Here is a 5,541-nt window from a genome sequence, read left to right as displayed (position 1 = left end):
CATTTCTGCTGATACAGAAGTAATAATAATTTCATGCTAAGAATTCTGCCAGTGTCAATGGCCAGTAAATAACATCCCTACAAAGAAGTAAAAAAGGGCCCTTAGTTGTGTCAGATGACTTCTAACAAGCCAAGGAACCTGATGTTAAAGCTCAAACCTTTAAATGGAGAGATAAATGAAACATAAACCAAATAGCAACCCCTCATGGTTATGCAAATTCAGGTGTCATTATAGCAAACACTCTGACTAGAACTCAATAAATATGGAGGCTGTAACCTGGGGTCAGATGGGGCTTCCCTTCTTTATATAGGCAAAAACTTCCACCTCCTCAGTGCAAGGAGCTGGCAGTCTTCCTCATGGTAACTTACAGGACCAGGCTGTATTATACCAGGTCAGTGTGTGGTGAAAGTAAATCTTCATCAAAACCAGACTGTTCCCAGCAGTAATGAAATACTGCTATGAATTGATTAGGTGTGTACTATCAATTAGAAACAACAAGGGAGAGTTTCTCAAAGAACATGCTTGCTCAAGAATCCCTTTTCTTCATTTCTCCATTTAATTAGTCATTGCATTATAATTCAAAAATTCATGCAATAATCATTGTCATTTTAATCATCAAAGCTGAATGTACATTCTTTCTCATTAAATAATATTAAATACAACAAGAGATGCTAACCAGCTAATGTTTCAGAGCTCCAGGGAAATTCTCTTTTACATACATGCCAAAACAGGCAAATACTGTTTTTTACAGCAAATTTCTGTATCTTCCAGGCTATATTACAAGGTGTAACATGGCCAGAGTGACCGAAGGAAAGAGAAGCAGCATGGTTTTCACACAGTATCTTTTATTAAACAGCTTTCTCTAGATGTTGTCATGTGTTAGGCAGACTGAAGAATTTTACTAAAAAGTTCAGTGTTTGGAAAAATGCTGATTGATGGCACCAAGGGTGGAAAATTTCCATTTACTTGTATAGCATACATACATTTTACCCCCCCACAAGCAAAGACCAGGGAGCAGAGAAAAAACACTTGTGAGATGTAGGAGCAAAGATTCAGTTTTGAGCCAGGGTGCCACTACAATGCGAACAGGCATGAGAGAGACAAAGTATGAGATCAGCTCACTTCATGGCAGCTGCAGGATCACAACAGGGTGAGTAGATTTTGTCAGCATCAGCTGAAATTCAACCAGCATTGAAAATGCATCCTGTCACCAACCTATAATATCTTGCTTCTTTATTTTTTTGGTTGGCTCTCCTCCCATGGCCCATCACAGGCAGAGTCCAACTCCAGGTAAAATCTCAAGATGCAGATTTCACTTCCACCCCTCCTGCAGTTAACTGTGAAAAGTGCATTCCTTTCACTCCAGCTAGCAAAGCTCACCCAGAATAATCACAGCTGGGCAGGGGAAAACTTTTCTTGCATGCCTGGCAATCAGATCCTGGTGCACTTTGTTGCAGAGTTTAAATTGTACAATGCAGCTGGCTTATCTATTTACCTGGTTTGTATTGAGAGATGGAGAGAAAGAGGGAAATCCTCCTAATCATGACATCACAACAATTTAAACACACAGGTTTTTAAAAAGATAAAATTAGGTATTATCAGTTGAAACACATTCCACTGCTGCTCCACTGAGCCTGTCTTATACACCGTACCAAATCTGTCTGGACAAAATGCTGCATTGCATCACCTCACCAGACAGGAAGATTCTAAAAATTAGGATTTTGCAGGGCGAGCTCGCACAAAATGTGTGTGCAAAGCTGCCCTCTGCTGTTTAGATTGAGACCTGCTCAAGTAAATGATTGTGTGACCAAATCAGTTTTTAGCTGTAAGGGTCCAACATGCAAAGGGGCAGAACCATCTGACTTCATCTGTTTTCTGCCTCCATGCACACTAGAAATTTCATACACAAAAGCCACTCACAACTGCTTTGCAGCATGGACCATCCCAAGAGATCCATAGGCTGCAGCAACACTGTGCCAGCTGCAACACTCACTCTGTTAAGCAACTTTCCCACCATGGGTGAGCACCACCAGACACGCTCTCATCCCAAAGATGAGTCAAGAACATCTCAAGGTGCAAGGGAAATGATGAAATTGTGAGTGAGCCCTGCAGGACATCCATCTGTCAACCTGCTAAAGACAGACCTGACCTTTTTGAAGCAGGACAGGAACTGTATGCCTGGAGTCAAAAGCTTATAGCTCAGAGGCCTTTAGGAGTTAAGGACTATTAAGTTACAGGAATGATTGGAAAGCAGGGTAGTGAGCTCATCAAAAGATGTCCAGTAAATATTCTTTAAAACTAGCCCCTCCTGCAGGGAAAGAAGAGAGAAGCTGGATTTTCTTTTCAAGAACACATGGAAACCATTGTACTTTGAAAAAGCTGCCCATTATCTAGTGCCAGCATGTTGGACAATTTGGTACAAAAAACAACACAGAAGGGCCAGCTGTTTTCTACAGCTTCACCCACACATCCATACACCAGATGTAGCAAACTCTGCTCTGTGAGAACAGCATTAGACATCCACATTTTCTTTGGGAAGTTTGAGTTTGGTACAAATGCAGAAAACAAGTACTGTTACCCAGACTAGTTCAGTTTCTGGAGAGGCTCTGATGAAAGCTGGCCCAGTCCTCATGAATTAAGCACAAATTTCAGCTCTTTGCAACAGGCTTTGGTCAGTGCACAGAGAATGCTGTAAGCTATGCTGGTCAGTGTAAACACACTAACTAAAAACCAAACCAAAACTTGGGTACAAGAGAAACCTTGAAGATTTTTTTTGTTCTTTTCACATCAGCCCTTTTTATGTCCATACATTTAAAAACACAGAAGCATGGGTGTGCAGCACAACATGCCTTTGAAACAATCACTAAAAGCACTTAGTGACCACTTCAAAGATTCCCTTGATGTTTAACTCATGTTAACTGTAACACAACAGTCATGTAGGGCCACTGTTCAGCCTAAGGGATTTTAAACACACCATCAACAGATGTACAAATGAAACTTTAGAAAGATTCTTCTGAGTGCATAAATAGCTGGAGCTTTACTTTGATGATGGCTGGCTGGCCTCCTACACAGCAGGGCTGGGACTTCTCCATTTTTCATGTTAAGGGCAACAATAATATTGTGTCAGCCCCCAGGGAAAGGAAATTAGTGCCAGATGATTCAGTGTGTGCCTGACCACTCTGGTTTTGGATTTGATTCCATTATCTAGAAAACTTAAATGTGAGACATCAAAGGTAGTCCTGCATGATAATGAAACTAGCTGGGTGGGTTTTTTTCTATAAAAGCTGCCTAAGAAACTTGTAACTTTGAGGACAGAAGACTTACCAACATATAACTAACAGACCTCTCCGTTTCTTTATAAGAAATCCTTTTCGTGCTGAAAACAAGTGCCTTTTTCTTGGAGAAGCACAGAAGGAAGATGGTTCTTTCTGGGAGAAAGACTAGTAGTTTGACCTGCAGTAAAGTAAGATTACCAATTCATTCTCCAGCAGCTGTGAGCTCCATAGCAGCAATTACTTCCACACGTTTTTCATTTGCACAAGTGAAAAGAAATATACAGCACTATGCACAGCTAATGCAATGGCATTACTACTGCTGATGCAGAAACATCCATCATTACCACCACGTTTCTGATGACCTGCACTTTGCTGTGTCTGAAAGCAGTGTCTTTGCTGAGTCTGAAACATCTGTGGACTGTGTGAGCTTAGCTACACCTCTGTCAGCCTGCTGCTCTTGGAGCAACAGCAAATTTGCATTCTAGACAATAGCTTCCAACTCTTCACAATTGTACAGTGTTAGCTTCACTGGGAAACTTGGGGAGAAGAAAAAAATTCAAGTCTTATTAAAAGGATTCAGCATTCCACTCTATTAGTCCAAGGCACTCAAAACAGGTATCAGAGCTTGCTCTAGCTCTTACTACCTAGGTACTTCTGGGTTATCAGATATGAGAATAAATTTGCATTTAAGGCTACATTTAAACCTATGCTGTCTTAAATTTTGTTCGCATCTAACTTTGCAGGCTTAAGAAAATGAAAAATGTTAGAGCAATATGTGTGTCTATGATGCTTATTACAGCAAATACCATTTATAGATATAATCAGACTGTCACCAAACCTTCCATCAAAATCAGAATTGACACACAGGTTTGCTGAAACACAGTTCACGAGAGCTTTGCTTATTACCAGAGTGTAGAAAAATGCTCAGGTTTGACAGAAGGGTGCTACTTTTGTCTTGTGCTGTTTGGGTTTGTTTTTCAAGGCAGGATGGAAGATTTATTCACCTTAAAACAATGTTAAAAGCTGGACTAAAAAGATAGGCTGAAGTTACCAGCAAAACAGAAGGTAAATATGCTAACAGTTCTGTCAGCATAACCTACGAATTCCTACTTTTTACTCTTAAGGGTTAGAATGGAAAAGAAAAACTCCTTCAAAAAGCCTCATTAAAATCAGAACCTTCTGTACTTTCACAGTATTTTTATTAAGTGCAAAATAACTTTATCCCTGTAAAATAAATTAAAAGAGCACGCTGGCCACTGTCCCCTGAAGAATATGGCTGCTATGCTTTACTTTTACCTTATGCTACCTGAACAATTCAAGCACAAAGATTAAACTACATCCAGTTGTTTAAGACATGTTTGTTGATACCAGCCATTAACTTCAGTATTATCATATTACAGAAAATTTCAATAGCACCTCAAATCTTTGGAAATAATGTTTTCAAGGGCTTAAGGGGAAAATTCCATAGCAAACCATCTCAGCAGAATGACTCAGTAAGAGCCATTTCTATTCCCAAACCCAGGAACTGCCTGCTAGGTCACTATCAACCATACACTTAACCTCTCAAAAATCCTGTGTGAGGCAATTTCTGAACCACTGAGGAGAATATGCCTTTGAAGAAACTTGCGCCAGGCTGAAATGAGACAGAGCTGGCTAGAGTGCTCTCAGTGTATCTCACTTCTACAAGATTATGCCACCTAATACCTTACTCTAGCAGTATCATCAACACTGTCAGCTGGTCTGAAAGACACCTCAAAGCATTCTCCTCAAGTTAAAAATGAGTCACTGTGCCAAAAAGATAAAGTTGTTTTTAATTGTTTCTTCTGCCACCTGAGTGCTGATAGCACAAACTCAGAGAATAGCAGAAGCCAGTCTGTTTTGACATTTAGAAGATCCTACCCATTAAAAACTTGCTTTCATAAGTACACTTCTACTCACTTGAGCCTGCTGTATATTATTTGCCTTCTTTTCATTGGCAAAGGAAAATTCACCACACCATATTGAAATTGTACATCTAATTGTATTAGCTTTTGCTAATTACGGGATATCATTGTCTTACCTTAGCAGTGTAATTTTCTTCTTAAGGCAAATGCCTTTAAAAGACTGTTAACAACCATTTGCTGTGGTCTTAAAGACTACAGACTGAAATATGTGAACTGTCTATCTTGCAACATTTCAAGCTTTCCAAAAAAACCCTACTTTAGTGCTCTCAAAATGTGCCCAGGTTCTATTCCAAACAGCTTTGTTTCAGACACCTGTATTAATA

The sequence above is a fragment of the Agelaius phoeniceus genome, chromosome 3, assembly GCF_051311805.1.
Source record: "Agelaius phoeniceus isolate bAgePho1 chromosome 3, bAgePho1.hap1, whole genome shotgun sequence".
Classification (NCBI taxonomy): domain Eukaryota; kingdom Metazoa; phylum Chordata; class Aves; order Passeriformes; family Icteridae; genus Agelaius; species Agelaius phoeniceus.
Note: the sequence above shows the minus strand (reverse complement) of the source record.